General features: G+C 40.5%; 1 protein-coding gene and 90 non-coding genes across 93 annotated transcripts in view; 1 reads left to right on the forward strand and 90 right to left on the reverse strand.

Moving 5' to 3' along the window:
* kif26ba (kinesin family member 26Ba) overlaps positions 1–16,817 on the forward strand; it is a 146,213-nt gene that overhangs the window by 87,536 nt on the left and 41,860 nt on the right. The window lies entirely within an intron of this gene.
* Positions 49–131, reverse strand: trnal-uaa (transfer RNA leucine (anticodon UAA)). The gene has a single exon. It is a non-coding gene; the product is annotated as a tRNA-Leu (tRNA).
* trnal-uaa (transfer RNA leucine (anticodon UAA)) lies at positions 233–315 on the reverse strand. Its single transcript has one exon. It is a non-coding gene; the product is annotated as a tRNA-Leu (tRNA).
* trnal-uaa (transfer RNA leucine (anticodon UAA)) lies at positions 417–499 on the reverse strand. The gene has a single exon. It is a non-coding gene; the product is annotated as a tRNA-Leu (tRNA).
* On the reverse strand, positions 601–683 carry trnal-uaa (transfer RNA leucine (anticodon UAA)). Its single transcript has one exon. It is a non-coding gene; the product is annotated as a tRNA-Leu (tRNA).
* trnal-uaa (transfer RNA leucine (anticodon UAA)) lies at positions 785–867 on the reverse strand. Its single transcript has one exon. It is a non-coding gene; the product is annotated as a tRNA-Leu (tRNA).
* On the reverse strand, positions 969–1,051 carry trnal-uaa (transfer RNA leucine (anticodon UAA)). Its single transcript has one exon. It is a non-coding gene; the product is annotated as a tRNA-Leu (tRNA).
* Positions 1,156–1,238, reverse strand: trnal-uaa (transfer RNA leucine (anticodon UAA)). Its single transcript has one exon. It is a non-coding gene; the product is annotated as a tRNA-Leu (tRNA).
* On the reverse strand, positions 1,340–1,422 carry trnal-uaa (transfer RNA leucine (anticodon UAA)). Its single transcript has one exon. It is a non-coding gene; the product is annotated as a tRNA-Leu (tRNA).
* trnal-uaa (transfer RNA leucine (anticodon UAA)) lies at positions 1,524–1,606 on the reverse strand. Its single transcript has one exon. It is a non-coding gene; the product is annotated as a tRNA-Leu (tRNA).
* Positions 1,708–1,790, reverse strand: trnal-uaa (transfer RNA leucine (anticodon UAA)). Its single transcript has one exon. It is a non-coding gene; the product is annotated as a tRNA-Leu (tRNA).
* On the reverse strand, positions 1,892–1,974 carry trnal-uaa (transfer RNA leucine (anticodon UAA)). The gene has a single exon. It is a non-coding gene; the product is annotated as a tRNA-Leu (tRNA).
* Positions 2,077–2,159, reverse strand: trnal-uaa (transfer RNA leucine (anticodon UAA)). The gene has a single exon. It is a non-coding gene; the product is annotated as a tRNA-Leu (tRNA).
* Positions 2,261–2,343, reverse strand: trnal-uaa (transfer RNA leucine (anticodon UAA)). Its single transcript has one exon. It is a non-coding gene; the product is annotated as a tRNA-Leu (tRNA).
* Positions 2,445–2,527, reverse strand: trnal-uaa (transfer RNA leucine (anticodon UAA)). The gene has a single exon. It is a non-coding gene; the product is annotated as a tRNA-Leu (tRNA).
* Positions 2,629–2,711, reverse strand: trnal-uaa (transfer RNA leucine (anticodon UAA)). The gene has a single exon. It is a non-coding gene; the product is annotated as a tRNA-Leu (tRNA).
* Positions 2,813–2,895, reverse strand: trnal-uaa (transfer RNA leucine (anticodon UAA)). The gene has a single exon. It is a non-coding gene; the product is annotated as a tRNA-Leu (tRNA).
* Positions 2,997–3,079, reverse strand: trnal-uaa (transfer RNA leucine (anticodon UAA)). Its single transcript has one exon. It is a non-coding gene; the product is annotated as a tRNA-Leu (tRNA).
* trnal-uaa (transfer RNA leucine (anticodon UAA)) lies at positions 3,181–3,263 on the reverse strand. The gene has a single exon. It is a non-coding gene; the product is annotated as a tRNA-Leu (tRNA).
* Positions 3,365–3,447, reverse strand: trnal-uaa (transfer RNA leucine (anticodon UAA)). Its single transcript has one exon. It is a non-coding gene; the product is annotated as a tRNA-Leu (tRNA).
* On the reverse strand, positions 3,549–3,631 carry trnal-uaa (transfer RNA leucine (anticodon UAA)). Its single transcript has one exon. It is a non-coding gene; the product is annotated as a tRNA-Leu (tRNA).
* trnal-uaa (transfer RNA leucine (anticodon UAA)) lies at positions 3,733–3,815 on the reverse strand. The gene has a single exon. It is a non-coding gene; the product is annotated as a tRNA-Leu (tRNA).
* trnal-uaa (transfer RNA leucine (anticodon UAA)) lies at positions 3,920–4,002 on the reverse strand. The gene has a single exon. It is a non-coding gene; the product is annotated as a tRNA-Leu (tRNA).
* Positions 4,104–4,186, reverse strand: trnal-uaa (transfer RNA leucine (anticodon UAA)). Its single transcript has one exon. It is a non-coding gene; the product is annotated as a tRNA-Leu (tRNA).
* On the reverse strand, positions 4,288–4,370 carry trnal-uaa (transfer RNA leucine (anticodon UAA)). The gene has a single exon. It is a non-coding gene; the product is annotated as a tRNA-Leu (tRNA).
* Positions 4,472–4,554, reverse strand: trnal-uaa (transfer RNA leucine (anticodon UAA)). The gene has a single exon. It is a non-coding gene; the product is annotated as a tRNA-Leu (tRNA).
* trnal-uaa (transfer RNA leucine (anticodon UAA)) lies at positions 4,656–4,738 on the reverse strand. Its single transcript has one exon. It is a non-coding gene; the product is annotated as a tRNA-Leu (tRNA).
* On the reverse strand, positions 4,840–4,922 carry trnal-uaa (transfer RNA leucine (anticodon UAA)). Its single transcript has one exon. It is a non-coding gene; the product is annotated as a tRNA-Leu (tRNA).
* Positions 5,026–5,108, reverse strand: trnal-uaa (transfer RNA leucine (anticodon UAA)). The gene has a single exon. It is a non-coding gene; the product is annotated as a tRNA-Leu (tRNA).
* On the reverse strand, positions 5,397–5,479 carry trnal-uaa (transfer RNA leucine (anticodon UAA)). The gene has a single exon. It is a non-coding gene; the product is annotated as a tRNA-Leu (tRNA).
* On the reverse strand, positions 5,581–5,663 carry trnal-uaa (transfer RNA leucine (anticodon UAA)). The gene has a single exon. It is a non-coding gene; the product is annotated as a tRNA-Leu (tRNA).
* Positions 5,765–5,847, reverse strand: trnal-uaa (transfer RNA leucine (anticodon UAA)). The gene has a single exon. It is a non-coding gene; the product is annotated as a tRNA-Leu (tRNA).
* Positions 5,948–6,030, reverse strand: trnal-uaa (transfer RNA leucine (anticodon UAA)). Its single transcript has one exon. It is a non-coding gene; the product is annotated as a tRNA-Leu (tRNA).
* Positions 6,135–6,217, reverse strand: trnal-uaa (transfer RNA leucine (anticodon UAA)). The gene has a single exon. It is a non-coding gene; the product is annotated as a tRNA-Leu (tRNA).
* trnal-uaa (transfer RNA leucine (anticodon UAA)) lies at positions 6,319–6,401 on the reverse strand. Its single transcript has one exon. It is a non-coding gene; the product is annotated as a tRNA-Leu (tRNA).
* On the reverse strand, positions 6,505–6,587 carry trnal-uaa (transfer RNA leucine (anticodon UAA)). The gene has a single exon. It is a non-coding gene; the product is annotated as a tRNA-Leu (tRNA).
* On the reverse strand, positions 6,689–6,771 carry trnal-uaa (transfer RNA leucine (anticodon UAA)). The gene has a single exon. It is a non-coding gene; the product is annotated as a tRNA-Leu (tRNA).
* On the reverse strand, positions 6,873–6,955 carry trnal-uaa (transfer RNA leucine (anticodon UAA)). Its single transcript has one exon. It is a non-coding gene; the product is annotated as a tRNA-Leu (tRNA).
* On the reverse strand, positions 7,057–7,139 carry trnal-uaa (transfer RNA leucine (anticodon UAA)). Its single transcript has one exon. It is a non-coding gene; the product is annotated as a tRNA-Leu (tRNA).
* Positions 7,244–7,326, reverse strand: trnal-uaa (transfer RNA leucine (anticodon UAA)). Its single transcript has one exon. It is a non-coding gene; the product is annotated as a tRNA-Leu (tRNA).
* trnal-uaa (transfer RNA leucine (anticodon UAA)) lies at positions 7,428–7,510 on the reverse strand. The gene has a single exon. It is a non-coding gene; the product is annotated as a tRNA-Leu (tRNA).
* trnal-uaa (transfer RNA leucine (anticodon UAA)) lies at positions 7,612–7,694 on the reverse strand. The gene has a single exon. It is a non-coding gene; the product is annotated as a tRNA-Leu (tRNA).
* Positions 7,796–7,878, reverse strand: trnal-uaa (transfer RNA leucine (anticodon UAA)). The gene has a single exon. It is a non-coding gene; the product is annotated as a tRNA-Leu (tRNA).
* trnal-uaa (transfer RNA leucine (anticodon UAA)) lies at positions 7,980–8,062 on the reverse strand. The gene has a single exon. It is a non-coding gene; the product is annotated as a tRNA-Leu (tRNA).
* On the reverse strand, positions 8,164–8,246 carry trnal-uaa (transfer RNA leucine (anticodon UAA)). The gene has a single exon. It is a non-coding gene; the product is annotated as a tRNA-Leu (tRNA).
* Positions 8,348–8,430, reverse strand: trnal-uaa (transfer RNA leucine (anticodon UAA)). The gene has a single exon. It is a non-coding gene; the product is annotated as a tRNA-Leu (tRNA).
* Positions 8,532–8,614, reverse strand: trnal-uaa (transfer RNA leucine (anticodon UAA)). The gene has a single exon. It is a non-coding gene; the product is annotated as a tRNA-Leu (tRNA).
* Positions 8,716–8,798, reverse strand: trnai-uau (transfer RNA isoleucine (anticodon UAU)). The gene has a single exon. It is a non-coding gene; the product is annotated as a tRNA-Ile (tRNA).
* trnal-uaa (transfer RNA leucine (anticodon UAA)) lies at positions 8,900–8,982 on the reverse strand. Its single transcript has one exon. It is a non-coding gene; the product is annotated as a tRNA-Leu (tRNA).
* On the reverse strand, positions 9,084–9,166 carry trnal-uaa (transfer RNA leucine (anticodon UAA)). The gene has a single exon. It is a non-coding gene; the product is annotated as a tRNA-Leu (tRNA).
* On the reverse strand, positions 9,268–9,350 carry trnal-uaa (transfer RNA leucine (anticodon UAA)). Its single transcript has one exon. It is a non-coding gene; the product is annotated as a tRNA-Leu (tRNA).
* trnal-uaa (transfer RNA leucine (anticodon UAA)) lies at positions 9,452–9,534 on the reverse strand. The gene has a single exon. It is a non-coding gene; the product is annotated as a tRNA-Leu (tRNA).
* trnal-uaa (transfer RNA leucine (anticodon UAA)) lies at positions 9,636–9,718 on the reverse strand. Its single transcript has one exon. It is a non-coding gene; the product is annotated as a tRNA-Leu (tRNA).
* trnal-uaa (transfer RNA leucine (anticodon UAA)) lies at positions 9,820–9,902 on the reverse strand. The gene has a single exon. It is a non-coding gene; the product is annotated as a tRNA-Leu (tRNA).
* Positions 10,004–10,086, reverse strand: trnal-uaa (transfer RNA leucine (anticodon UAA)). Its single transcript has one exon. It is a non-coding gene; the product is annotated as a tRNA-Leu (tRNA).
* trnal-uaa (transfer RNA leucine (anticodon UAA)) lies at positions 10,188–10,270 on the reverse strand. The gene has a single exon. It is a non-coding gene; the product is annotated as a tRNA-Leu (tRNA).
* Positions 10,372–10,454, reverse strand: trnal-uaa (transfer RNA leucine (anticodon UAA)). Its single transcript has one exon. It is a non-coding gene; the product is annotated as a tRNA-Leu (tRNA).
* trnal-uaa (transfer RNA leucine (anticodon UAA)) lies at positions 10,556–10,638 on the reverse strand. Its single transcript has one exon. It is a non-coding gene; the product is annotated as a tRNA-Leu (tRNA).
* On the reverse strand, positions 10,740–10,822 carry trnal-uaa (transfer RNA leucine (anticodon UAA)). Its single transcript has one exon. It is a non-coding gene; the product is annotated as a tRNA-Leu (tRNA).
* On the reverse strand, positions 10,924–11,006 carry trnal-uaa (transfer RNA leucine (anticodon UAA)). The gene has a single exon. It is a non-coding gene; the product is annotated as a tRNA-Leu (tRNA).
* On the reverse strand, positions 11,108–11,190 carry trnal-uaa (transfer RNA leucine (anticodon UAA)). Its single transcript has one exon. It is a non-coding gene; the product is annotated as a tRNA-Leu (tRNA).
* On the reverse strand, positions 11,292–11,374 carry trnal-uaa (transfer RNA leucine (anticodon UAA)). Its single transcript has one exon. It is a non-coding gene; the product is annotated as a tRNA-Leu (tRNA).
* Positions 11,476–11,558, reverse strand: trnal-uaa (transfer RNA leucine (anticodon UAA)). The gene has a single exon. It is a non-coding gene; the product is annotated as a tRNA-Leu (tRNA).
* On the reverse strand, positions 11,660–11,742 carry trnal-uaa (transfer RNA leucine (anticodon UAA)). Its single transcript has one exon. It is a non-coding gene; the product is annotated as a tRNA-Leu (tRNA).
* trnal-uaa (transfer RNA leucine (anticodon UAA)) lies at positions 11,844–11,926 on the reverse strand. The gene has a single exon. It is a non-coding gene; the product is annotated as a tRNA-Leu (tRNA).
* On the reverse strand, positions 12,028–12,110 carry trnal-uaa (transfer RNA leucine (anticodon UAA)). Its single transcript has one exon. It is a non-coding gene; the product is annotated as a tRNA-Leu (tRNA).
* trnal-uaa (transfer RNA leucine (anticodon UAA)) lies at positions 12,212–12,294 on the reverse strand. The gene has a single exon. It is a non-coding gene; the product is annotated as a tRNA-Leu (tRNA).
* On the reverse strand, positions 12,396–12,478 carry trnal-uaa (transfer RNA leucine (anticodon UAA)). The gene has a single exon. It is a non-coding gene; the product is annotated as a tRNA-Leu (tRNA).
* Positions 12,580–12,662, reverse strand: trnal-uaa (transfer RNA leucine (anticodon UAA)). The gene has a single exon. It is a non-coding gene; the product is annotated as a tRNA-Leu (tRNA).
* trnal-uaa (transfer RNA leucine (anticodon UAA)) lies at positions 12,764–12,846 on the reverse strand. The gene has a single exon. It is a non-coding gene; the product is annotated as a tRNA-Leu (tRNA).
* On the reverse strand, positions 12,948–13,030 carry trnal-uaa (transfer RNA leucine (anticodon UAA)). The gene has a single exon. It is a non-coding gene; the product is annotated as a tRNA-Leu (tRNA).
* Positions 13,135–13,217, reverse strand: trnal-uaa (transfer RNA leucine (anticodon UAA)). Its single transcript has one exon. It is a non-coding gene; the product is annotated as a tRNA-Leu (tRNA).
* Positions 13,319–13,401, reverse strand: trnal-uaa (transfer RNA leucine (anticodon UAA)). The gene has a single exon. It is a non-coding gene; the product is annotated as a tRNA-Leu (tRNA).
* Positions 13,503–13,585, reverse strand: trnal-uaa (transfer RNA leucine (anticodon UAA)). Its single transcript has one exon. It is a non-coding gene; the product is annotated as a tRNA-Leu (tRNA).
* trnal-uaa (transfer RNA leucine (anticodon UAA)) lies at positions 13,687–13,769 on the reverse strand. Its single transcript has one exon. It is a non-coding gene; the product is annotated as a tRNA-Leu (tRNA).
* Positions 13,871–13,953, reverse strand: trnal-uaa (transfer RNA leucine (anticodon UAA)). Its single transcript has one exon. It is a non-coding gene; the product is annotated as a tRNA-Leu (tRNA).
* trnal-uaa (transfer RNA leucine (anticodon UAA)) lies at positions 14,056–14,138 on the reverse strand. The gene has a single exon. It is a non-coding gene; the product is annotated as a tRNA-Leu (tRNA).
* trnal-uaa (transfer RNA leucine (anticodon UAA)) lies at positions 14,240–14,322 on the reverse strand. The gene has a single exon. It is a non-coding gene; the product is annotated as a tRNA-Leu (tRNA).
* On the reverse strand, positions 14,424–14,506 carry trnal-uaa (transfer RNA leucine (anticodon UAA)). Its single transcript has one exon. It is a non-coding gene; the product is annotated as a tRNA-Leu (tRNA).
* trnal-uaa (transfer RNA leucine (anticodon UAA)) lies at positions 14,608–14,690 on the reverse strand. Its single transcript has one exon. It is a non-coding gene; the product is annotated as a tRNA-Leu (tRNA).
* trnal-uaa (transfer RNA leucine (anticodon UAA)) lies at positions 14,792–14,874 on the reverse strand. Its single transcript has one exon. It is a non-coding gene; the product is annotated as a tRNA-Leu (tRNA).
* trnal-uaa (transfer RNA leucine (anticodon UAA)) lies at positions 14,976–15,058 on the reverse strand. Its single transcript has one exon. It is a non-coding gene; the product is annotated as a tRNA-Leu (tRNA).
* Positions 15,160–15,242, reverse strand: trnal-uaa (transfer RNA leucine (anticodon UAA)). The gene has a single exon. It is a non-coding gene; the product is annotated as a tRNA-Leu (tRNA).
* Positions 15,344–15,426, reverse strand: trnal-uaa (transfer RNA leucine (anticodon UAA)). Its single transcript has one exon. It is a non-coding gene; the product is annotated as a tRNA-Leu (tRNA).
* trnal-uaa (transfer RNA leucine (anticodon UAA)) lies at positions 15,528–15,610 on the reverse strand. The gene has a single exon. It is a non-coding gene; the product is annotated as a tRNA-Leu (tRNA).
* Positions 15,712–15,794, reverse strand: trnal-uaa (transfer RNA leucine (anticodon UAA)). Its single transcript has one exon. It is a non-coding gene; the product is annotated as a tRNA-Leu (tRNA).
* trnal-uaa (transfer RNA leucine (anticodon UAA)) lies at positions 15,899–15,981 on the reverse strand. Its single transcript has one exon. It is a non-coding gene; the product is annotated as a tRNA-Leu (tRNA).
* trnal-uaa (transfer RNA leucine (anticodon UAA)) lies at positions 16,083–16,165 on the reverse strand. The gene has a single exon. It is a non-coding gene; the product is annotated as a tRNA-Leu (tRNA).
* Positions 16,267–16,349, reverse strand: trnal-uaa (transfer RNA leucine (anticodon UAA)). Its single transcript has one exon. It is a non-coding gene; the product is annotated as a tRNA-Leu (tRNA).
* Positions 16,451–16,533, reverse strand: trnal-uaa (transfer RNA leucine (anticodon UAA)). Its single transcript has one exon. It is a non-coding gene; the product is annotated as a tRNA-Leu (tRNA).
* On the reverse strand, positions 16,636–16,718 carry trnal-uaa (transfer RNA leucine (anticodon UAA)). The gene has a single exon. It is a non-coding gene; the product is annotated as a tRNA-Leu (tRNA).

The following is a 16,817-nucleotide window of genomic DNA, read 5'->3' on the forward strand; positions in this document are numbered from 1 at the left end:
TTAGCAGCGTGTTACATAACTGGTTTTCATTTAAAATTCTGTTTCCCATACCAGGAGTGGGGTTCGAACCCACAAGGACATTTGTCCATTGGATCTTAAGTCCAACGCCTTAAGCACTCGGCCATCCTGGTCTATTTTCAGCAGTTTTTGACCCGTTTTTTTGTGAAACAAGATTTATTGATTGTTAGCAGCGTGTTACATTACTAGTTTTCATTTAAAACTCTGTTCCTCATACCAGGAGTGGGGTTCGAACCCACGAGGACATTTGTCCATTGGATCTTAAGTCCAACGCCTTAAGCACTCGGCCATCCTGGTCTATTTTCAGCAGTTTTTGACCCGTTTTTTTGTGAAACAAGATTTATTGATTGTTAGCAGCGTGTTACATTACTAGTTTTCATTTAAAACTCTGTTCCTCATACCAGGAGTGGGGTTCGAACCCACAAGGACATTTGTCCATTGGATCTTAAGTCCAACGCCTTAACCACTCGGCCATCCTGGTCTATTTTCAGCAGTTTTTGACTTATTTTTTTGTGAAACAAGATTTATTGATTGTTAGCAGCGTGTTACATTGCTGGCTTTCATTTAAAATTCTGTTCCTCATACCAGGAGTGGGGTTCGAAACCACGAGGACATTTGTCCATTGGATCTTAAGTCCAACGCCTTAACCACTCGGCCACCCTGGTCTATTTTCAGCAGTTTTTGACTTATTTTTTTGTGAAACAAGATTTATTGATTGTTAGCAGCGTGTTACATTGCTGGCTTTCATTTAAAACTCTGTTCCTCATACCAGGAGTGGGGTTCGAACACACGAGGACATTTGTCCATTAGATCTTAAGTCCAACGCCTTAACCACTCGGCCATCCTGGTCTATTTTCAGCGGTTTTTGACTCGTTTTTTTGTGAAACAAGATTTATTGATTGTTAGCAGCGTGTTACATAACTGGTTTTCATTTAAAATTCTGTTTCTCATACCAGGAGTGGGGTTCGAACCCACGAGGACATTTGTCCATTGGATCTTAAGTCCAACGCCTTAACCACTCGGCCATCCTGGTCTATTTTTAAGCCCTTTTTGACTGTTTTTTTTTTGTGAAACAAGATTTATTGATTGTTAGCAGCGTGTTGCGTAACTGGTTTTCATTTAAAATTCTGTTCCTCATACCAGGAGTGGGGTTCGAACCCACGAGGACATTTGTCCATTGGATCTTAAGTCCAACGCCTTAACCACTCGGCCATCCTGGTCTACTTTCAGCAGTTTTTGACTTATTTTTTTGTGAAACAAGATTTATTGATTGTTAGCAGCGTGTTACATTGCTGGTTTTCATTTAAAGTTCTGGTCCTCATACCAGGAATGGGGTTCGAACCCACGAGGACATTTGTCCATTGGATCTTAAGTCCAACGCCTTAACCACTCGGCCATCCTGGTCTACTTTCAGCAGTTTTTGACTTATTTTTTTGTGAAACAAGATTTATTGATTGTTAGCAGCGTGTTACATTGCTGGTTTTCATTTAAAGTTCTGGTCCTCATACCAGGAATGGGGTTCGAACCCACGAGGACATTTGTCCATTGGATCTTAAGTCCAACGCCTTAACCACTCGGCCATCCTGGTCTATTTTCAGCAGTTATTGACTTATTTTTTTGTGAAACAAGATTTATTGATTGTTAGCAGCGTGTTACATTGCTGGCTTTCATTTAAAATTCTGTTCCTCATACCAGGAGTGGGGTTCGAAACCACGAGGACATTTGTCCATTGGATCTTAAGTCCAACGCCTTAACCACTCGGCCACCCTGGTCTATTTTCAGCAGTTTTTGACTCGTTTTTTTGTGAAACAAGATTTATTGATTGTTAGCAGCGTGTTACATTACTAGTTTTCATTTAAAACTCTGTTCCTCATACCAGGAGTGGGGTTCGAACCCACGAGGACATTTGTCCATTGGATCTTAAGTCCAACGCCTTAACCACTCGGCCATCCTGGTCTATCTTTTAGCACTTTTTGACTCGTTTTTTTGTGAAACAAGATTTATTGATTGTTAGCAGCGTGTTACATTACTAGTTTTCATTTAAAACTCTGTTCCTCATACCAGGAGTGGGGTTCGAACCCACGAGGACATTTGTCCATTGGATCTTAAGTCCAACGCCTTAACCACTCGGCCATCCTGGTCTATTTTCAGCAGTTTTTGACTTATTTTTTTGTGAAACAAGATTTATTGATTGTTAGCAGTGTGTTACATTGCTGGTTTTCATTTAAAATGCTGCTCCTCATACCAGGAGTGGGGTTCGAACCCACAAGGACATTTGTCCATTGGATCTTAAGTCCAACGCCTTAACCACTCGGCCATCCTGGTCTCCTTTCAGCAGTTTTTGACTTATTTTTTTGTGAAACAAGATTTATTGATTGTTAGCAGCGTGTTACATTACTAGTTTTCATTTAAAACTCTGGTACTCATACCAGGAGTGGGGTTCGAACCCACGAGGACATTTGTCCATTGGATCTTAAGTCCAACGCCTTAACCACTCGACCATCCTGGTCTATTTTCAGCAGTTTTTGACTTATTTTTTTGTGAAACAAGATTTATTGATTGTTAGCAGCGTGTTACATTACTAGTTTTCATTTAAAACTCTGTTCCTCATACCAGGAGTGGGGTTCGAACCCACGAGGACATTTGTCCATTGGATCTTAAGTCCAACGCCTTAACCACTCGGCCATCCTGGTCTATTATCAGCGGTTTTTGACTCGTTTTTTTGTGAAACAAGATTTATTGATTGTTAGCAGCGTGTTACATAACTGGTTTTCATTTAAAATTCTGTTTCTCATACCAGGAGTGGGGTTCGAACCCACAAGGACATTTGTCCATTGGATCTTAAGTCCAACGCCTTAAGCACTCGGCCATCCTGGTCTATTTTCAGCAGTTTTTGACCCGTTTTTTTGTGAAACAAGATTTATTGATTGTTAGCAGCGTGTTACATTACTAGTTTTCATTTAAAACTCTGTTCCTCATACCAGGAGTGGGGTTCGAACCCACGAGGACATTTGTCCATTGGATCTTAAGTCCAACGCCTTAAGCACTCGGCCATCCTGGTCTATTTTCAGCAGTTTTTGACCCGTTTTTTTGTGAAACAAGATTTATTGATTGTTAGCAGCGTGTTACATTACTAGTTTTCATTTAAAACTCTGTTCCTCATACCAGGAGTGGGGTTCGAACCCACGAGGACATTTGTCCATTGGATCTTAAGTCCAACGCCTTAACCACTCGGCCATCCTGGTCTATTTTCAGCAGTTTTTGACTTATTTTTTTGTGAAACAAGATTTATTGATTGTTAGCAGCGTGTTACATTGCTGGCTTTCATTTAAAATTCTGTTCCTCATACCAGGAGTGGGGTTCGAAACCACGAGGACATTTGTCCATTGGATCTTAAGTCCAACGCCTTAACCACTCGGCCACCCTGGTCTATTTTCAGCAGTTTTTGACTTATTTTTTTGTGAAACAAGATTTATTGATTGTTAGCAGCGTGTTACATAACTGGTTTTGATTTAAAATTCTGTTTCTCATACCAGGAGTGGGGTTCGAACCCACGAGGACATTTGTCCATTGGATCTTAAGTCCAACGCCTTAACCACTCGGCCACCCTGGTCTATTTTCAGCAGTTTTTGACTTATTTTTTTGTGAAACAAGATTTATTGATTGTTAGCAGTGTGTTACATAACTGGTTTTCATTTAAAATTCTGTTTCTCATACCAGGAGTGGGGTTCGAACCCACGAGGACATTTGTCCATTGGATCTTAAGTCCAACGCCTTAACCACTCGGCCATCCTGGTCTATTTTTAAGCCCTTTTTGACTGTTTTTTTTTTGTGAAACAAGATTTATTGATTCTTAGCAGCGTGTTGCGTAACTGGTTTTCATTTAAAATTCTGTTCCTCATACCAGGAGTGGGGTTCGAACCCACGAGGACATTTGTCCATTGGATCTTAAGTCCAACGCCTTAACCACTCGGCCATCCTGGTCTACTTTCAGCAGTTTTTGACTTATTTTTTTGTGAAACAAGATTTATTGATTGTTAGCAGCGTGTTACATTGCTGGTTTTCATTTAAAGTTCTGGTCCTCATACCAGGAATGGGGTTCGAACCCACGAGGACATTTGTCCATTGGATCTTAAGTCCAACGCCTTAACCACTCGGCCATCCTGGTCTACTTTCAGCAGTTTTTGACTTATTTTTTTGTGAAACAAGATTTATTGATTGTTAGCAGCGTGTTACATTGCTGGTTTTCATTTAAAGTTCTGGTCCTCATACCAGGAATGGGGTTCGAACCCACGAGGACATTTGTCCATTGGATCTTAAGTCCAACGCCTTAACCACTCGGCCATCCTGGTCTATTTTCAGCAGTTATTGACTTATTTTTTTGTGAAACAAGATTTATTGATTGTTAGCAGCGTGTTACATTGCTGGCTTTCATTTAAAATTCTGTTCCTCATACCAGGAGTGGGGTTCGAAACCACGAGGACATTTGTCCATTGGATCTTAAGTCCAACGCCTTAACCACTCGGCCACCCTGGTCTATTTTCAGCAGTTTTTGACTCGTTTTTTTGTGAAACAAGATTTATTGATTGTTAGCAGCGTGTTACATTACTGGTTTTCATTTAAAATTCTGTTCCTCATACCAGGAGTGGGGTTCGAACCCACGAGGACATTTGTCCATTGGATCTTAAGTCCAACGCCTTAACCACTCGGCCATCCTGGTCTATTTTCAGCAGTTTTTGACCCGTTTTTTTGTGAAACAAGATTTATTGATTGTTAGCAGCGTGTTACATTACTAGTTTTCATTTAAAACTCTGTTCCTCATACCAGGAGTGGGGTTCGAACCCACGAGGACATTTGTCCATTGGATCTTAAGTCCAACGCCTTAACCACTCGGCCATCCTGGTCTATCTTTTAGCACTTTTTGACTCGTTTTTTTTGTGAAACAAGATTTATGGATTGTTATCAGCGTGTTACGTAACTGGTTTTCATTTAAAATTCCGTTCCTCATACCAGGAGTGGGGTTCGAACCCACAAGGACATTTGTCCATTGGATCTTAAGTCCAACGCCTTAACCACTCGGCCATCCTGGTCTATTATTTAGCACTTTCTGACTGTTTTTTTTTTTGTGAAACAAGATTAATTGATTGTTAGTAGCGTGTTACGTAACTGGTTTTCATTTAAAATTATGTTCCACATACCAGGAGTGGGGTTCGAAAACACAAGGACATTTGTCCATTGGATCTTAAGTCCAACGCCTTAACCAATCAGCCATCCTGGTCTATTTTCAGCAGTTTTTGACTCGTTTTTTGTGAAACAAGATGTATTGATTGTTAGCAGCGTGTTACATAACTGGTTTTCATTTAAAATTCTGTTCCTCATACCAGGAGTGGGGTTCGAACCCACGAGGACATTTGTCCATTGGATCTTAAGTCCAACGCCTTAACCACTCGGCCATCCTGGTCTATTTTCAGCAGTTTTTGACTCGTTTTTTTGTGAAACAAGATGTATTGATTGTTAGCAGCGTGTTACATAACTGGTTTTCATTTAAAATTCTGTTCCTCATACCAGAAGTGGGGTTCGAACCCACGAGGACATTTGTCCATTGGATCTTAAGTCCAACGCCTTAACCACTCGGCCATCCTGGTCTATTTGTAGCACCTTTTGACTCTTTTTTTTCTGAAACAAGATGTATTTATAGTTAGCAGCGTGTTACATAACTGGTTTTCATTTAAAATTCTGTTCCTCATACCAGGAGTGGGGTTCGAACCCACGAGGACATTTGTCCATTGGATCTTAAGTCCAACGCCTTAACAACTCGGCCATCCTGGTCTATTTTCAGCAGTTCTTGACTCTTTTTTTGTGAAACGAGATTTATTGATTGTTAGCAGTGTGTTACGTAACTGGTTTTCATTTAAAATTCTGTTCCTCATACCAGGAGTGGAGTTCGAACCCACGAGGACATTTGTCCATTGGATCTTAAGTCCAACGCCTTAACCACTCGGCCATCCTGGTCTATTTTTTAGCACTTTTTGACTCGTTTTTTTTTGTGAAACAAGATTTATTAATTGTTAGCAGTGTGTTACGTAACTGGTTTTCATTTAAAATTCTGTTCCTCATACCAGGAGTGGGGTTCAAACACACAAGGACATTAGTCCATTGGATCTTAAGTCCAACGCCTTAACCACTCGGCCATCCTGGTCTATCTTCAGCAGTTTTTGACTTATTTTTTTGTGAAACAAGATGTATTGATTGTTAGCAGCGTGTTACATAACTGGTTTTCATTTAAAATTCTGTTCCTGATACCAGGAGTGGGGTTCGAACCCACGAGGACATTTGTCCATTGGATCTTAAGTCCAACGCCTTAACCACTCGGCCATCCTGGTCTATCATTTAGCACTTTTTGACTGTTTTTTTTTGTGAAACAAGATTAATTGATTGTTAGCAGCGTGTTACATAACTGGTTTTCATTTAAAATTCTGTTCCTGATACCAGGAGTGGGGTTCGAAAACACAAGGACATTTGTCCATTGGATCTTAAGTCCAACGCCTTAACCACTCGGCCATCCTGGTCTATTTTCAGCAGTTTTTGACTTATTTTTTTGTGAAACAAGATTTATTGATTGTTAGCAGCGTGTTACATTGCTGGCTTTCATTTAAAATTCTGTTCCTCATACCAGGAGTGGGGTTCGAAACCACGAGGACATTTGTCCATTGGATCTTAAGTCCAACGCCTTAACCACTCGGCCATCCTGGTCTATTTTCAGCAGTTTTTGACTCGTTTTTTTGTGAAACAAGATTTATTGATTGTTAGCAGCGTGTTACATTGCTGGCTTTCATTTAAAATTCTGCTCCTCATACCAGGAGTGGGGTTCGAACCCACGAGGACATTTGTCCATTGGATCTTAAGTCCAACGCCTTAACCACTCGGCCATCTTGGTCTATTTTTAGCAGTTTTTGACCCGTTTTTTTGTGAAACAAGATTTATTGATTGTTAGCAGCGTGTTACATTGCTGGCTTTCATTTAAAATTCTGCTCCTCATACCAGGAGTGGGGTTCGAACCCACGAGGACATTTGTCCATTGGATCTTAAGTCCAACGCCTTAACCACTCGGCCATCCTGGTCTATTTTTAAGCCCTTTTTGACTGTTTTTTTTTTGTGAAACAAGATTTATTGATTGTTAGCAGCGTGTTGCGTAACTGGTTTTCATTTAAAATTCTGTTCCTCATACCAGGAGTGGGGTTCGAACCCACGAGGACATTTGTCCATTGGATCTTAAGTCCAACGCCTTAACCACTCGGCCATCCTGGTCTACTTTCAGCAGTTTTTGACTTATTTTTTTGTGAAACAAGATTTATTGATTGTTAGCAGCGTGTTACATTGCTGGTTTTCATTTAAAGTTCTGGTCCTCATACCAGGAATGGGGTTCGAACCCACGAGGACATTTGTCCATTGGATCTTAAGTCCAACGCCTTAACCACTCGGCCATCCTGGTCTACTTTCAGCAGTTTTTGACTTATTTTTTTGTGAAACAAGATTTATTGATTGTTAGCAGCGTGTTACATTGCTGGTTTTCATTTAAAGTTCTGGTCCTCATACCAGGAATGGGGTTCGAACCCACGAGGACATTTGTCCATTGGATCTTAAGTCCAACGCCTTAACCACTCGGCCATCCTGGTCTATTTTCAGCAGTTATTGACTTATTTTTTTGTGAAACAAGATTTATTGATTGTTAGCAGCGTGTTACATTGCTGGCTTTCATTTAAAATTCTGTTCCTCATACCAGGAGTGGGGTTCGAACCCACGAGGACATTTGTCCATTGGATCTTAAGTCCAACGCCTTAACCACTCGGCCATCCTGGTCTAGTTTCAGCAGTTTTTGACTTATTTTTTTGTGAAACAAGATTTATTGATTGTTAGCAGCGTGTTACATTGCTGGTTTTCATTTAAAGTTCTGGTCCTCATACCAGGAGTGGGGTTCGAACCCACGAGGACATTTGTCCATTGGATCTTAAGTCCAACGCCTTAACCACTCGGCCATCCTGGTCTATTTTCAGCAGTTATTGACTTATTTTTTTGTGAAACAAGATTTATTGATTGTTAGCAGCGTGTTACATTGCTGGCTTTCATTTAAAATTCTGTTCCTCATACCAGGAGTGGGGTTCGAACCCACGAGGACATTTGTCCATTGGATCTTAAGTCCAACACCTTAACCACTCGGCCATCCTGGTCTATTTTCAGCAGTTTTTGACTCGTATTTTTGTGAAACAAGATTTATTGATTGTTAGCAGCGTGTTACATTACTGGTTTTCAGTTAAAATTCTGTTCCTCATACCAGGAGTGGGGTTCGAACCCACGAGGACATTTGTCCATTGGATCTTAAGTCCAACACCTTAACCACTCGGCCACCCTGGTCTATTTTCAGCAGTTTTTGACCCGTTTTTTTGTGAAACAAGATTTATTGATTGTTAGCAGCGTGTTACATTACTGGTTTTCATTTAAAATTTTGTTCCTCATACCAGGAGTGGGGTTCGAACCCACGAGGATATTTGTCCATTGGATCTTAAGTCCAACGCCTTAACCACTCGGCCATCCTGGTCTATTTTCAGCAGTTTTTCACTCGTTTTTTTGTGAAACAAGATGTATTGATTGTTAGCAGCGTGTTACATAACTGGTTTTCATTTAAAATTCTGTTTCTCATACCAGGAGTGGGGTTCGAACCCACAAGGACATTTGTCCATTGGATCATAAGTCCAACGCCTTAACCACTCGGCCATCCTGGTCTACTTTCAGCAGTTTTTGACTTATTTTTTTGTGAAACAAGATTTATTGATTGTTAGCAGCGTGTTACATTACTAGTTTTCATTTAAAACTCTGTTCCTCATACCAGGAGTGGGGTTCGAACCCATGAGGACATTTGTCCATTGGATCTTAAGTCCAACGCCTTAACCACTCGGCCATCCTGGTCTATTTTCAGCAGTTTTTGACTTATTTTTTTGTGAAACAAGATTTATTGATTGTTAGCAGTGTGTTACATTGCTGGTTTTCATTTAAAATGCTGCTCCTCATACCAGGAGTGGGGTTCGAACCCACGAGGACATTTGTCCATTGGATCTTAAGTCCAACGCCTTAACCACTCGGCCATCCTGGTCTATTTTCAGCAGTTTTTGACTTATTTTTTTGTGAAACAAGATTTATTGATTGTTAGCAGCGTGTTACATTACTAGTTTTCATTTAAAACTCTGTTCCTCATACCAGGAGTGGGGTTCGAACCCACGAGGACATTTGTCCATTGGATCTTAAGTCCAACGCCTTAACCACTCGGCCATCCTGGTCTATTTTCAGCAGTTTTTGACTTATTTTTTTGTGAAACAAGATTTATTGATTGTTAGCAGCGTGTTACATTACTAGTTTTCATTTAAAACTCTGTTCCTCATACCAGGAGTGGGGTTCGAACCCACGAGGACATTTGTCCATTGGATCTTAAGTCCAACGCCTTAACCACTCGGCCATCCTGGTCTATTATCAGCGGTTTTTGACTCGTTTTTTTGTGAAACAAGATTTATTGATTGTTAGCAGCGTGTTACATAACTGGTTTTCATTTAAAATTCTGTTTCTCATACCAGGAGTGGGGTTCGAACCCACAAGGACATTTGTCCATTGGATCTTAAGTCCAACGCCTTAAGCACTCGGCCATCCTGGTCTATTTTCAGCAGTTTTTGACCCGTTTTTTTGTGAAACAAGATTTATTGATTGTTAGCAGCGTGTTACATTACTAGTTTTCATTTAAAACTCTGTTCCTCATACCAGGAGTGGGGTTCGAACCCACGAGGACATTTGTCCATTGGATCTTAAGTCCAACGCCTTAAGCACTCGGCCATCCTGGTCTATTTTCAGCAGTTTTTGACCCGTTTTTTTGTGAAACAAGATTTATTGATTGTTAGCAGCGTGTTACATTACTAGTTTTCATTTAAAACTCTGTTCCTCATACCAGGAGTGGGGTTCGAACCCACGAGGACATTTGTCCATTGGATCTTAAGTCCAACGCCTTAAGCACTCGGCCATCCTGGTCTATTTTCAGCAGTTTTTGACTTATTTTTTTGTGAAACAAGATTTATTGATTGTTAGCAGCGTGTTACATTGCTGGCTTTCATTTAAAATTCTGTTCCTCATAGCAGGAGTGGGGTTCGAAACCACGAGGACATTTGTCCATTGGATCTTAAGTCCAACGCCTTAACCACTCGGCCACCCTGGTCTATTTTCAGCAGTTTTTGACTTATTTTTTTGTGAAACAAGATTTATTGATTGTTAGCAGCGTGTTACATAACTGGTTTTCATTTAAAATTCTGTTTCTCATACCAGGAGTGGGGTTCGAACCCACGAGGACATTTGTCCATTGGATCTTAAGTCCAACGCCTTAACCACTCGGCCATCCTGGTCTATTTTCAGCAGTTTTTGACTTATTTTTTTGTGAAACAAGATTTATTGATTGTTAGCAGCGTGTTACATTACTAGTTTTCATTTAAAACTCTGTTCCTCATACCAGGAGTGGGGTTCGAACCCACGAGGACATTTGTCCATTGGATCTTAAGTCCAACGCCTTAACCACTCGGCCATCCTGGTCTATTTTCAGCAGTTTTTGACTTATTTTTTTGTGAAACAAGATTTATTGATTGTTAGCAGCGTGTTACATTACTAGTTTTCATTTAAAACTCCGTTCCTCATACCAGGAGTGGGGTTCGAACCCACGAGGACATTTGTCCATTGGATCTTAAGTCCAACGCCTTAACCACTCGGCCATCCTGGTCTATTATCAGCGGTTTTTGACTCGTTTTTTTGTGAAACAAGATTTATTGATTGTTAGCAGCGTGTTACATAACTGGTTTTCATTTAAAATTCTGTTTCTCATACCAGGAGTGGGGTTCGAACCCACAAGGACATTTGTCCATTGGATCTTAAGTCCAACGCCTTAAGCACTCGGCCATCCTGGTCTATTTTCAGCAGTTTTTGACCCGTTTTTTTGTGAAACAAGATTTATTGATTGTTAGCAGCGTGTTACATTACTAGTTTTCATTTAAAACTCTGTTCCTCATACCAGGAGTGGGGTTCGAACCCACGAGGACATTTGTCCATTGGATCTTAAGTCCAACGCCTTAACCACTCGGCCATCCTGGTCTACTTTCAGCAGTTTTTGACTTATTTTTTTGTGAAACAAGATTTATTGATTGTTAGCAGCGTGTTACATTACTAGTTTTCATTTAAAACTCTGTTCCTCATACCAGGAGTGGGGTTCGAACCCACGAGGACATTTGTCCATTGGATCTTAAGTCCAACGCCTTAACCACTCGGCCATCCTGGTCTATTTTCAGCAGTTTTTGACTTATTTTTTTGTGAAACAAGATTTATTGATTGTTAGCAGTGTGTTACATTGCTGGTTTTCATTTAAAATGCTGCTCCTCATACCAGGAGTGGGGTTCGAACCCACAAGGACATTTGTCCATTGGATCTTAAGTCCAACGCCTTAACCACTCGGCCATCCTGGTCTCCTTTCAGCAGTTTTTGACTTATTTTTTTGTGAAACAAGATTTATTGATTGTTAGCAGCGTGTTACATTACTAGTTTTCATTTAAAACTCTGTTCCTCATACCAGGAGTGGGGTTCGAACCCACGAGGACATTTGTCCATTGGATCTTAAGTCCAACGCCTTAACCACTCGGCCATCCTAGTCTATTTTCAGCAGTTTTTGACTTATTTTTTTGTGAAACAAGATTTATTGATTGTTAGCAGCGTGTTACATTACTAGTTTTCATTTAAAACTCTGTTCCTCATACCAGGAGTGGGGTTCGAACCCACGAGGACATTTGTCCATTGGATCTTAAGTCCAACGCCTTAACCACTCGGCCATCCTGGTCTATTATCAGCGGTTTTTGACTCGTTTTTTTGTGAAACAAGATTTATTGATTGTTAGCAGCGTGTTACATAACTGGTTTTCATTTAAAATTCTGTTTCCCATACCAGGAGTGGGGTTCGAACCCACAAGGACATTTGTCCATTGGATCTTAAGTCCAACGCCTTAAGCACTCGGCCATCCTGGTCTATTTTCAGCAGTTTTTGACCCGTTTTTTTGTGAAACAAGATTTATTGATTGTTAGCAGCGTGTTACATTACTAGTTTTCATTTAAAACTCTGTTCCTCATACCAGGAGTGGGGTTCGAACCCACGAGGACATTTGTCCATTGGATCTTAAGTCCAACGCCTTAAGCACTCGGCCATCCTGGTCTATTTTCAGCAGTTTTTGACCCGTTTTTTTGTGAAACAAGATTTATTGATTGTTAGCAGCGTGTTACATTACTAGTTTTCATTTAAAACTCTGTTCCTCATACCAGGAGTGGGGTTCGAACCCACAAGGACATTTGTCCATTGGATCTTAAGTCCAACGCCTTAACCACTCGGCCATCCTGGTCTATTTTCAGCAGTTTTTGACTTATTTTTTTGTGAAACAAGATTTATTGATTGTTAGCAGCGTGTTACATTGCTGGCTTTCATTTAAAATTCTGTTCCTCATACCAGGAGTGGGGTTCGAAACCACGAGGACATTTGTCCATTGGATCTTAAGTCCAACGCCTTAACCACTCGGCCACCCTGGTCTATTTTCAGCAGTTTTTGACTTATTTTTTTGTGAAACAAGATTTATTGATTGTTAGCAGCGTGTTACATTGCTGGCTTTCATTTAAAACTCTGTTCCTCATACCAGGAGTGGGGTTCGAACACACGAGGACATTTGTCCATTAGATCTTAAGTCCAACGCCTTAACCACTCGGCCATCCTGGTCTATTTTCAGCGGTTTTTGACTCGTTTTTTTGTGAAACAAGATTTATTGATTGTTAGCAGCGTGTTACATAACTGGTTTTCATTTAAAATTCTGTTTCTCATACCAGGAGTGGGGTTCGAACCCACGAGGACATTTGTCCATTGGATCTTAAGTCCAACGCCTTAACCACTCGGCCATCCTGGTCTATTTTTAAGCCCTTTTTGACTGTTTTTTTTTTGTGAAACAAGATTTATTGATTGTTAGCAGCGTGTTGCGTAACTGGTTTTCATTTAAAATTCTGTTCCTCATACCAGGAGTGGGGTTCGAACCCACGAGGACATTTGTCCATTGGATCTTAAGTCCAACGCCTTAACCACTCGGCCATCCTGGTCTACTTTCAGCAGTTTTTGACTTATTTTTTTGTGAAACAAGATTTATTGATTGTTAGCAGCGTGTTACATTGCTGGTTTTCATTTAAAGTTCTGGTCCTCATACCAGGAATGGGGTTCGAACCCACGAGGACATTTGTCCATTGGATCTTAAGTCCAACGCCTTAACCACTCGGCCATCCTGGTCTACTTTCAGCAGTTTTTGACTTATTTTTTTGTGAAACAAGATTTATTGATTGTTAGCAGCGTGTTACATTGCTGGTTTTCATTTAAAGTTCTGGTCCTCATACCAGGAATGGGGTTCGAACCCACGAGGACATTTGTCCATTGGATCTTAAGTCCAACGCCTTAACCACTCGGCCATCCTGGTCTATTTTCAGCAGTTATTGACTTATTTTTTTGTGAAACAAGATTTATTGATTGTTAGCAGCGTGTTACATTGCTGGCTTTCATTTAAAATTCTGTTCCTCATACCAGGAGTGGGGTTCGAAACCACGAGGACATTTGTCCATTGGATCTTAAGTCCAACGCCTTAACCACTCGGCCACCCTGGTCTATTTTCAGCAGTTTTTGACTCGTTTTTTTGTGAAACAAGATTTATTGATTGTTAGCAGCGTGTTACATTACTAGTTTTCATTTAAAACTCTGTTCCTCATACCAGGAGTGGGGTTCGAACCCACGAGGACATTTGTCCATTGGATCTTAAGTCCAACGCCTTAACCACTCGGCCATCCTGGTCTATCTTTTAGCACTTTTTGACTCGTTTTTTTGTGAAACAAGATTTATTGATTGTTAGCAGCGTGTTACATTACTAGTTTTCATTTAAAACTCTGTTCCTCATACCAGGAGTGGGGTTCGAACCCACGAGGACATTTGTCCATTGGATCTTAAGTCCAACGCCTTAACCACTCGGCCATCCTGGTCTATTTTCAGCAGTTTTTGACTTATTTTTTTGTGAAACAAGATTTATTGATTGTTAGCAGTGTGTTACATTGCTGGTTTTCATTTAAAATGCTGCTCCTCATACCAGGAGTGGGGTTCGAACCCACAAGGACATTTGTCCATTGGATCTTAAGTCCAACGCCTTAACCACTCGGCCATCCTGGTCTCCTTTCAGCAGTTTTTGACTTATTTTTTTGTGAAACAAGATTTATTGATTGTTAGCAGCGTGTTACATTACTAGTTTTCATTTAAAACTCTGTTCCTCATACCAGGAGTGGGGTTCGAACCCACGAGGACATTTGTCCATTGGATCTTAAGTCCAACGCCTTAACCACTCGACCATCCTGGTCTATTTTCAGCAGTTTTTGACTTATTTTTTTGTGAAACAAGATTTATTGATTGTTAGCAGCGTGTTACATTACTAGTTTTCATTTAAAACTCTGTTCCTCATACCAGGAGTGGGGTTCGAACCCACGAGGACATTTGTCCATTGGATCTTAAGTCCAACGCCTTAACCACTCGGCCATCCTGGTCTATTATCAGCGGTTTTTGACTCGTTTTTTTGTGAAACAAGATTTATTGATTGTTAGCAGCGTGTTACATAACTGGTTTTCATTTAAAATTCTGTTTCTCATACCAGGAGTGGGGTTCGAACCCACAAGGACATTTGTCCATTGGATCTTAAGTCCAACGCCTTAAGCACTCGGCCATCCTGGTCTATTTTCAGCAGTTTTTGACCCGTTTTTTTGTGAAACAAGATTTATTGATTGTTAGCAGCGTGTTACATTACTAGTTTTCATTTAAAACTCTGTTCCTCATACCAGGAGTGGGGTTCGAACCCACGAGGACATTTGTCCATTGGATCTTAAGTCCAACGCCTTAAGCACTCGGCCATCCTGGTCTATTTTCAGCAGTTTTTGACCCGTTTTTTTGTGAAACAAGATTTATTGATTGTTAGCAGCGTGTTACATTACTAGTTTTCATTTAAAACTCTGGTACTCATACCAGGAGTGGGGTTCGAACCCACGAGGACATTTGTCCATTGGATCTTAAGTCCAACGCCTTAACCACTCGGCCCTCCTGGTCTATTTTCAGCAGTTTTTGACTTATTTTTTTGTGAAACAAGATTTATTGATTGTTAGCAGCGTGTTACATTGCTGGCTTTCATTTAAAATTCTGTTCCTCATACCAGGAGTGGGGTTCGAAACCACGAGGACATTTGTCCATTGGATCTTAAGTCCAACGCCTTAACCACTCGGCCACCCTGGTCTATTTTCAGCAGTTTTTGACTTATTTTTTTGTGAAACAAGATTTATTGATTGTTAGCAGCGTGTTACATAACTGGTTTTCATTTAAAATTCTGTTTCTCATACCAGGAGTGGGGTTCGAACCCACGAGGACATTTGTCCATTGGATCTTAAGTCCAACGCCTTAACCACTCGGCCACCCTGGTCTATTTTCAGCAGTTTTTGACTTATTTTTTTGTGAAACAAGATTTATTGATTGTTAGCAGTGTGTTACATAACTGGTTTTCATTTAAAATTCTGTTTCTCATACCAGGAGTGGGGTTCGAACCCACGAGGACATTTGTCCATTGGATCTTAAGTCCAACGCCTTAACCACTCGGCCATCCTGGTCTATTTTTAAGCCCTTTTTGACTGTTTTTTTTTTGTGAAACAAGATTTATTGATTCTTAGCAGCGTGTTGCGTAACTGGTTTTCATTTAAAATTCTGTTCCTCATACCAGGAGTGGGGTTCGAACCCACGAGGACATTTGTCCATTGGATCTTAAGTCCAACGCCTTAACCACTCGGCCATCCTGGTCTACTTTCAGCAGTTTTTGACTTATTTTTTTGTGAAACAAGATTTATTGATTGTTAGCAGCGTGTTACATTGCTGGTTTTCATTTAAAGTTCTGGTCCTCATACCAGGAATGGGGTTCGAACCCACGAGGACATTTGTCCATTGGATCTTAAGTCCAACGCCTTAACCACTCGGCCATCCTGGTCTACTTTCAGCAGTTTTTGACTTATTTTTTTGTGAAACAAGATTTATTGATTGTTAGCAGCGTGTTACATTGCTGGTTTTCATTTAAAGTTCTGGTCCTCATACCAGGAATGGGGTTCGAACCCACGAGGACATTTGTCCATTGGATCTTAAGTCCAACGCCTTAACCACTCGGCCATCCTGGTCTATTTTCAGCAGTTATTGACTTATTTTTTTGTGAAACAAGATTTATTGATTGTTAGCAGCGTGTTACATTGCTGGCTTTCATTTAAAATTCTGTTCCTCATACCAGGAGTGGGGTTCGAAACCACGAGGACATTTGTCCATTGGATCTTAAGTCCAACGCCTTAACCACTCGGCCACCCTGGTCTATTTTCAGCAGTTTTTGACTCGTTTTTTTTGTGAAACAAGATTTATTGATTGTTAGCAGCGTGTTACATTACTGGTTTTCATTTAAAATTCTGTTCCTCATACCAGGAGTGGGGTTCGAACCCACGAGGACATTTGTCCATTGGATCTTAAGTCCAACGCCTTAACCACTCGGCCATCCTGGTCTATTTTCAGCAGTTTTTGACCCGTTTTTTTGTGAAACAAGATTTATTGATTGTTAGCAGCGTGTTACATTACTAGTTTTCATTTAAAACTCTGTTCCT

The sequence above is a fragment of the Misgurnus anguillicaudatus genome, chromosome 7 (assembly GCF_027580225.2).
Source record: "Misgurnus anguillicaudatus chromosome 7, ASM2758022v2, whole genome shotgun sequence".
Classification (NCBI taxonomy): domain Eukaryota; kingdom Metazoa; phylum Chordata; class Actinopteri; order Cypriniformes; family Cobitidae; genus Misgurnus; species Misgurnus anguillicaudatus.